At 40.4% G+C, this 10,183-nt stretch overlaps 1 long non-coding RNA gene across 1 annotated transcript in view; it reads left to right on the forward strand.

Moving 5' to 3' along the window:
• Nucleotides 1-8,009, forward strand: part of LOC140225647 (uncharacterized) — a 67,051-nt gene extending 59,042 nt beyond the window's left edge. Inside the window, exon 2 of the long non-coding RNA XR_011900653.1 lies at nt 6,467-8,009. This is a non-coding gene — a long non-coding RNA (uncharacterized lncRNA). The remainder of the gene's footprint in view (nt 1-6,466) is intronic.
• Nucleotides 8,010-10,183: the final 2,174 nt, after the last annotated feature.

A 10,183-nucleotide genomic window follows, 5' to 3' on the forward strand; every position in this document is an offset into this window, starting at 1 on the left:
GTGGAGAGGAGGACCGCGACATGACGCCTCCGCGGAGAAAGGACCCGGTGCCGACGGGTTACGAGAAGAAAAAACAGAGACGCAAACGGAATTCGCTGAAGTGAAAAAAGAGCGTGTGGTATCCGAAGTGATAAAAAAACAAATCTGCTAAATATAGGAGTAGTTGTGCGTTACATCCATGGTGGTCGCGGAAGTGATCGAGATGAAAGTGATCCCGGGGTTAGGCCCACTTGATTTTGGCGAGATTCGCTCATGCGATTGAAAATCTGGCGGAGATAAGATCGGCGGTTCGTCCGACAAGAAATGAAGCGCCATATTCGCAATTCGACTTCATTTGACGATTTAGGTGCAGTTCTCAATGAGGTATCAGTCATTGATCTTACAAGGCAAGGTAGATTTACACAGGTATGGACAGAACTAAACAACTGGCCTCTGATTGGCTCTCTAGCGGCCCCTTAACGTCAGCCATTTTGGATGTTTTGATTATTTTGATTTATTATGTTCGGTTTATCGTTTGTCAAAATTTTGTGGGATTTTTTGCACAATTTTGGTTATGCGACATTAATTTTAGCGTTTAAACGCACAAACGTTGGAATGTTAATTTGATTGTAATTTAATTAAAAAACGGGCCCCTTAACCTACGTCACAAGGTCATGTGACACGTACTGAGGCTCATGGGAAATTTTCAACTTTTCCATACCTGTGTAAATCTACCTTGTTACGAGGTGTGGATTTTTATCGTGCGAGCGAGAATCTCATTCAATGAGGGTTGGGCATGGGCAATGAAATTGATGGACACAGCCAAAGACAAAGAAAACCAATAAAAAATTCGCTCACGCGATTGAAAATCTAACCGAGATATGATAGGTGATTTGTCCGAAAGGACATGAAACGCCATATTCGCAATTCGACTACATTTTACAATTTAGGTGCAGTTTTTAAAGAGGTATCAGTCATTGATCTTTTTAAGCGTGGACTTTTATCGTATGAGCGAGAATCTCATTCAAGGAGGGTTGGGTATGGTCAATGAAATTAATGGACAAAGCTGTAGACAGAGAGGAGAAAGAAGATGAGGAGGGATCCTATGGATGGGTGAAAGCGGGTGGTTGCGATTAAATAAAGGAGGTAGGTAATAGACTAAACTGCGACGGCAACCCACGAGAGATCCCATAAATAGTCCACCATTAATCCCTTAGTCTATAAGAACTACCCATTTCCACCATGGGATCGTCCCGTAGACCCTGCATCTTCTTTATCTATTGCTTTGTTGATCAATTCCTATAATCAGCCCGCAGGCCTGTTGTGAGCGCCCCTACCGGTTTTACGCTTGTTGGCGATCTTCAGGTGCGCATAAGGAGCCAGTTTCGATAACAGCCATGAACACTCTTAGATGCCGTGCAGATTAGAACAACAGGCTGACATAAGTTACAATCACCATTTTAGTAATAAGTATAACATTGCTGACAGCAGGCCGAATTTCTTGGCCCACACCCAAGTTTCCTTTCCCATAGTGAAATTCTCCCTCGTATGGTAAAAATAAATAATAATAATAAAAAAAAAAAAAAAACAATGGCTGATACCTCATTAAAAACTGCATTTAACAGCCGAAGGAGGTTTCTGTTTGGCAATTAGTATTGCTATCTGTGATTCATCCGTAAGGTCACCTATCTGTATAGGAAAAGTAATGACACAATCAGCCAAAGACACTAGTTCCATATTGCAAAATACGATCAATTTGTTCGAGCTGGTAGAATCATTTGGCGTGAACAGTTATTAGTGATGTGAACTTTGTAGTGGATACATATACATGATGCTTCCCATGTTCCTGCACCATGAAGAGTTGTAAATGGCTCGATTCCTGGATGAAGTCTAAGGCTTAAAGAGGCATGATAACCTTAGAATATCAACGAGGTAAAAAACTCAAGTACGTACAGAAACACAAAACTGACAAAAAAAATTACAATAGACAGTATTACTTATTTTCGAGTGCACGAAAGTTGCCTGCAAGCTTTCATTCGATATCAATGCAGCCAAGGAATCGATGGGATGAGCTCATTAAGGTTAGATGTTCAATTCGAATCTCAGGCGACCAATTCTGCTCTATTGACAAGAGCTTGAAGATCCAATATTGCTAGTTCTGCATAGTTCATACATAGCTCACTGGAAAAAAAAACACATTAGATTTAAAGTCCAGACTCTTGAAAACATTGACAAGAAAAAATACTCTCGGTTCAATCGGATTTTTGCTTGAATCAAAACGAAATCCGCATAAATTAAGAGGCTTGGTCCTTGGTTTATGCTAGATTCTGATTGAATCAAGTATACTTTTTCTTGTCGATATTTGTATGAGTCTCGACTCCAGATCCAATGTGTTTGTTTTTCCAGTGTTCCGTATTTACCTCAAGAAATTGCTTAGATTGTGGAATATTTTCTTTTGCGTTTAGCACTGCTTGTTGTAGCTTCGTAATCTCTTACAAGTATCAGTTACGGCAAAGTGTAAAATAATTATGTCTTGAGAAACAGATAAAAAAAATTATAAACAATGAGAAGAATCTACGTTTCAATAACCGTTGTAACGTATGACGTAAAATCCTCCAATAGTAATTTTTTCACGTTACGAACTGTTTTTCAACCGATCGTTGAGCAATACGTCGCTCAGAGAATAGCGCGCCGTTCAAAAGAAGGATTTATCGATTCGAACCCGAATCGGTGGTCCATAAAACCAATCATACATTTCATCGGATAAACTATCGAATACGTGCATTCTCGTGGAGCTCAGGGCTCATCAGAAGATGGAAGTTTCATGTTTCAACATGCGTGGAATCGGGTAAACAGAATTTGAGGTATTCTGAGCGGGGCATTAAATTGGATCGCCAAATCCGTGCAAGACAGCCGCGGGATACGACTGACTTTTTCGACGGTTCAGAAAAATGCGTCGGCTTCTTTTGGATGTCCGACTGCTGCTCCGTATTAGATCAAATTAAATTGATCGTTCCGTGACAAATTTGATGGGAGCAATTTTTTAACGCTTTCATATTGAATACATTCGCAGGACTGACACAGGCCCATTTGGGCCATTGCAGTTATCGCAAAACCCCCTTTTTCTAATTATAGCGCATATTTCGTTTTCCAGTCCACTCAAATGATGCTTTCTCCTCCAACCTCCTCATCCGTTAACATCCACCTGGGGGTGCCCCCAAAGTCTGGTGAGTAAAATTCTAACCATTACGACCCCTGCCTCGCCACGAGGCTATTCGTCAAACTTCGCATCCTCAAGACGACTTCATATTGCTTACAACGCTTATGTCAGTACTGCACAATAATAAGACGCAAAATATTACCCTCTATTGACCTATGCAAAAAAATTTTAATTGTATTTTTACGAAACTTATGAATGTATGAAGCTTACGACTTTGAAAACTGGCAACCCTTCTTTGTGGTTTGGATATACTGTTCTTATGATCTGTTTATCTCTCTGTGATAGATCAAGATGTGAAGAATCATAAATATGCACTGTATCATTTTTATGGTAAACACATATCCAGTGGCCGATTCGATTTATTTTATAATCGCTGTAATCTCCATGATATAAAATGAGGATATGTTCTGTGAATAAACTCCAAGCTTACAACTCTACCTCAAACACTAAGACATTTCTAGGATCAGCTCACCATAAAAACATTTGAGCGAAATCTGCCAAAAGCACATTTGAGTCTGACATTTTGGCCACCGTTGTTGCTTATTTACGCTATTAACTGTACTCGATTATAAGAATGCATAGGGCGACATTCCTCCGAAAGGCACCTGTGTGGGTTCTTTATGTAATGTCACAGTTGATGGCTATACGCTACCAAACCATGGCTAAATAATCGAAATTCCATTTGGCATACTGGAGATGTTGCATGTGTGAGGAATTTGCGATTTGACTGTTGAATCTTGGGTAAAAGGTCACGAGAAACACGATGGTGCCACTGGTTTTTCTCTGAAATCATCTCCCAAGCTCAAAAAAAGCTCTCAAGTTGAGGCCAAAATGGAGGGGATATCCCACCTTACCCTGAGAGTCCACGTCGACATGAAGACAAACTCTCCATGCAAAGATAGGAGAGGGGGGCATTATTTCTAATTCTCATTGGCCAGAAGGTGATGTCCTCCTCATGAAGGTTTAAGAAAATGTCATTTGAATGTAAATAAACATGTGTAAGTGGTTAAGAATGGTGCTTCTTTGGAAGGTGAATTGTTAGCAAAACCATTCGGAAGACTGATATGCTTTATGTATTCTGTTCCCTTGCTTCTTCAGGTCCTGGAGCTTGACAGGATCCCGTCTTTATTGGACGGCACCAATGCCGGCAGGATAGCCGGGGTCGAGTCGCAGTACCTGTACTACGGGAAGGCAGGCACGGTCTTCGCCTACCATTTAGAAGACTGCAACTTCCTATCGGTGAACATCCACCTGGGGGGTGCCCCCAAAGTCTGGTGAGTAAAATTCTAACCATTACGACCCCTGCCTCGCCACGAGGCTATTCGTCAAATTTCGCATCCTCAAAGCAGCTACCCCAGTAGCAGAACCATGCTACACTTAAATTTTTTTAAGTGAGTACAACACATTGTCTAAATGTAGGAAGAGTCAAAAGTCGAATTTCATCTTTCAATTTTTTCCCACAAATTTTCGAAAATTTCCCGTTTTTTGGACCCAGTTACCCAACGTCGTGCGGTAACTGGACTAACCCCCCTTAATTTTGGAGGGGGGCATTATTTCTAATTCTCATTGGCCAGAAGGTGATGTCCTCCTCATGAAGGTTTAAGAAAATGTCATTTGAATGTAAATAAACATGTGTAAGTGGTTAAGAATGATGTCGTAACACTTAGCGGCAAACAACCCCTCAAATTTGAGAATTGAATAACGGTAAAAAAAAATTGTTTCCTTGTACATAAATGCTTACAACTTTCTGTATTACTACTTATCAAGTCGTATTGTATACCAGGACACTGTTTGGTCACTTTTAGTGAGATTAAGCATGATAAATTTTTAAAAAAAGAAAAAAAAATAAAGCCGGAAGGCTGATTTGGGGTAGAGTCAGGCGCCAAAAAGTTCCCTTCATTTTTAAGGGGGGCATTATTTGTAATTCTCATTGGCCAGAAAGGAATGTCCTTCTCATGAAGGTTTCAGATAATTTCATTTGAATTATTATAACCATGTTTAAGTCGTTAAAAGTGATATCGTAACAGTTAGCGGCAAAAATATAATTAAGTAATGCTTCAGTTATGGTATAATTTACCTAAGTTAGAAGTTTAGTGTGCTGGGAACACTGATTATTGGTCTTCGGCACTTAAAAGTCCACAATAGTCAATTAATTTGGACATTTGCAGAAGGAAACAAGACTGAAGCACAGCAACCTTACAATGGGTAACTGGGCAGGTGCCACCTGCCCCGGTACCTTGGGGTAGGTAACAAGTTAGCCCACGAAGGGAAAAGAGCCGTATGCAAAAACGACATTTTTCGCCCCCCCACTAAAACTTATTCAAACTTCGTCTATCAGTTACTAATACTGGAGCGCTTCTTTCCCCAAATTTTCAGACCCCCAAAAAAATTTGGGGGGGCGCTAGGGGGGGCGGAAGTCAAAACCTGTGACCCTCGATATCTTTCGAACGAAACAAGATATTGAGGCCCGGTTTGGACGAAAAACCGTCTAAAATTGCATATTTTAAGATTCTAAAGGTCAAAATCCCAAAATTAAATTTTAACTTAACTTATGTGCTTTTTTTCAGTTTTTGAGGAAAAACAATTTCTTTTAAACAGATTAAACTGAAATTTCACATTTTTTGATTTGAACCAAAACCAGTTTTTTAAATTGTTCGTCTTTTTCCGCATCCAACGAGTGGTCGTATAAGCTGGGGAACCGAACGGTTCCGGAGTTATGATCGATTGAAGTTTCCGCTCAACGCGCGCCGACCGATTTTTGCGCGCAAAAAAGTCGGATTTGACTGTTATTAAATCAGATTTAATGTTCAAACTGAGCAAAATGCATTATTAGGGACTCTTGAGGGTCGCTGAGTCCAGAAGTTACAGATACTTCCAAAAAATTCACGTTTTTAAAATTACAGCTCCGTACAGGACCACTGAGCGGCCGGTCGGCGCTCAGTGGGCCTCTAAAATAGCGCTAACGGAGCATGCATGTATGCGCTATGCATCGTTCCGTGACAAATTTGATGGGAGCAATTTTTTAACGCTTTCATATTGAATGCATTCGCAGGACTGACACACTCGCTCGTTCATTTCTTCGTCGAGATTCGACCCGAGCAGTGGACCGATTATTGAAACTGATAGATAAAGCGATAGACAAAGACGACAAAAGGATTTGGAGGGATCCTATTGGTGAACGGGTTGCTGCAATGCAAAGGACAAGACGACAAAGGGATTTGGAGGGATCCTATTGGTGGAAACGGGTTGCTGCAATGGACAAAGGAGGTAGGTAATCGACTAACTAACGGCAACCCACGAGAAACCCGACAGTTAGTCTATCATTTTCCCCCTTAGTCGATGCGAACCACCCATTTCAACCAATAGAATTGCTTTATACCCCCCTATGTCTACTTTGTCTATAGCTTTGTCTATCAATTTCAATAATCGGCCTGCAGAGGGCGAGTCACGTCGCATCTCGTGGATTAACGCATGTGAGCAGATGCAGGGTGATTACCTCTCGTTGGGAAGATTGAAAACATGTACCAAAACTTCTGACCATTCAGTATTTCTGAAAAGCATTTGTTAATGACTGATTAGATACGCTGGAAAAAGAAGTCGCTTGGATCTAGAGTCCAAACTTAAAAAGTAACATGGGAGTAACAAGGATGCAAAGGATGTGGATGCAAGTAACAAGGGAGATAGCGGGAAATTTCGAAACGCCTGGAAGTATGATGTTACAATTTACTTTTATTGCTATCGTAAAGTTTGCTTGGACGGATGAAAAGTTGTGTATTTCGAATTTTTGTCAATTTTTACTCATGATGCCGTTAACTGGCGTTCAAAAGTTGCCCTTTACTAAAAATAAATTTAGAACTAATCACTTAACATTTTCATCAGCATTGAACTCGATTATACGCTGGAAGATAAGGCCCTTGGATCTTGAGTCCAAACTTAAAAAGAACGACAAGAAAAAATACTCTTGATTGAATCGTACTTTTGCTTGAATCAAGAGCATTTTTCCTTGTCAATGTTTTTAAGAGTCTGGACTCAAAATCCAAGGGCCTTTTCTTCCAGCGTATAATCGAGTTCAATGCTGATGAAAATGTTAAGTGATTAGTTCTAAATTTATTTTTAGTAAAGGGCAACTTTTGAACGCCAATTAACGGCATCATGAGTAAAAATTGACAAAAAATCGAAATACACAACTTTTCATCCGTCCAAGCAAACTTTACGATAGCAATAAAAGTAAATTGTAACATCACTTCCAGGTGTTTCAAAATTTCCCGCTATCTCCCTTGTTACTTGCATCGATGGCGATCCAGCGTCATTGGTAAAAGCAAACTTCCATTTGATCCGCGTCTAACAGACTTGATAAAATCTTGTTTAAAAGTCTATTTTAAGATTTCCCATTCTACAATTCGCTTTCAATGTAAGGTTTTGAAGAAAAAACATGTGACGTCGGCCTCTACTTCAGACTATTGGGCTCCTGCATGAGCTCTTGTGCTTGTTTCGCGAGTTGCGTTTGTTTCTCGGCCGCGAAGAGGTCTATTTCAATCACCTGAGCACCGCCGCTCAGTGGATCGCATCAATTGGAGAGGTCGAGCATGAAATTTTTGACGCAAACAGCAAATTTCAGAATGTAAATTAATTGGTATTATTTCAATTTGGTTCAGCTCGATCCATCTTTAGGTACCAACATCTCTCTGAAGTAGTTGGAAGCATTATGTTTCACGGTTCAGACGAGCGTCACAATATAGTGAAATTCCTGGAAGAATCATCGCCTACAGCGTCATCAACTTCGCTTGATGTTGAACCTACAGTTACATTGGTAATAATAAATCATTGTTTTTATATTTAAATAGAGTTAATTACTCAAGTGCTGCTTTTAAAATTAATTTTAAACTTTATTTCACGACAATGTAATCAGCGTTATTCTGTATATATTTTTATTTCAGGTGTGTCCGATTACGGGAGAATTAAAAGAAGAACCTATCCATCATTGTTTATCCCCTAGTTGGGAAAGTATGTGTTTGTCTACTCGATCAGTATCTTCATCAGATTCAGACATGGAACCTGAGAGTTCTTTCCATGTTGATCCACCAGACCTGTCTGGAGAAGAGTCTCAACCGAATAGATTATCTATTTCAGCACTATCCTCGCGTAAGTTACATTACTTATCACTGTATTTTTTTAATAGAAAAAGGAATTTATTTTTTAATCCCTAAGTGTCAATAATTTTGTGAAAGCAAAAACAGGGATATTGTCTGGAATTAGGTTACTAACCCAAATGTTACGGTACTGCCCTAACTTGAGTTGGACTGCATTTTGCAATTTGGAACTATAGATTCTAGCTCATCTGAAAAAACACTTACGTGCATAGGGAAACCAATTGCGCATACGTTGTTTTTAAACCGGGCCAGAATCTATAGTTCCAAATTGCAAAATGCAGTCCAGTTGCGGTTCTACCAAAATTAATAAGGAATTTCCGTATCATCCAACAAATTGTGGTACTACCACAATATTAGGTGATAACCCTCAACACTTTTTTTTCCGTGTCCTATCGACTAGCGGTCCAGTGTACGCCGCGAAGATGACGGTAACGGCGGAACTTTCTTCGGCTTTCGGCGCCGAAATCAGAGACGGGGGGAACAATAAATTTCACTCGTGGGATCTCGGAAACGAGGATCGCGTGTGGGGCACTCGCCGATGAACGGAACTAATTTACGTCAAAAGGAACTATGTCTCACGCGAACCCTATGCACATAGTTCCTTTCGGCATAAATGCGTCTACTGATGATGAACGGAACGTATTTAAGTCAAACGGAACTATGTCTCACGCGAACCCTATGCACATAGTTCGTTTTAGCATAAACGCGTCTACTGATGAAGACGGGAGCGCTAACAGCTCTTTAACCGCTGCGGCTTCGCTCGACTCCGTAAATACGTACTATAATGACACGGGAGGCAATTACCCCGACAGATTCCCCGATTTACGGGCGCGCTGGGTCAGTGGCGTGGCGTGAATAAACGATTATCGATATCTCGCCATTTGAAGCTATGGTAAAGAATCGATTACTAAGGTGTTCGCTGCGAACACCCTGATAATCGATCTTTTTTCATAGGTTTAAATGGCATAACAATCGATATATCGCAATTCACGCCACGCCACTGGCCGGGTGCTACTCGGGCTTTCGGAGAGCGCCCGATGAATTCCGCGATTTACGGCCATCGATCGTCGGGATAACAATCGCGAAGGAGGAACTGCGGCTTTCGCGCAAGGCGACATAGGTGCGATCGATGGATTTTAAATTGATGTACACTGTGTCCAAGTCCCGATCGGCATCAGATGATGGACCTTTGGAAAGAGAGGAGTTTTCTTAGTGAGAGTTGTTAACCTAAAAAAGTTGTTGTCGCAAAAAAGTTGGTCTTGTATTCTCAGTGTGCTCTTTTGTTTTCAACCAATAAGAAAAGTTTGTTCCCTTCCAAAAGTGAGTATTCTCTCTCCTGCGGTTCCTTTGAGGTTCCTGATTCCCAATATTCTTCACACTGGAAAAAAAACACATTGGATCAAGAGTCCAGACTCTTGAAAACATTGACATGAAAAAGGACTGTTGATTCGATCAGATTTAAGCTTAAATCAAAAGGAAATCCGCTTCAATTATGAGGCTTGGTTCTTGATTTAAGCTTAAATCTGATTGAATCAAGTGTATTTTTTCTTGTCGGTGTTTTTAAGAGTCTGGACTCTCGATCCAATGTGTTTTATGTTCCAGTGCGTACGAATTATGTGAATTTTGAATTTGGTTTAAAATTTTGAATATTGAGTTGGAATGATCGTGGAGTAGTTAGCGCTGCCTTGCATGGTGAAATCTACATGCATGATCGATGCAATATTTCAAATCCGGAACAAACTTAAGAAAATGAAAAATTAGAATGATAGTGGGGTATTGCGACTTTGCACAGAGCAACGTGTGCGCCATGGATTTTTCTCAAATTGACACGTTA

This window comes from Bemisia tabaci, chromosome 10 (assembly GCF_918797505.1).
Source record: "Bemisia tabaci chromosome 10, PGI_BMITA_v3".
Lineage (NCBI taxonomy): Eukaryota > Metazoa > Arthropoda > Insecta > Hemiptera > Aleyrodidae > Bemisia > Bemisia tabaci.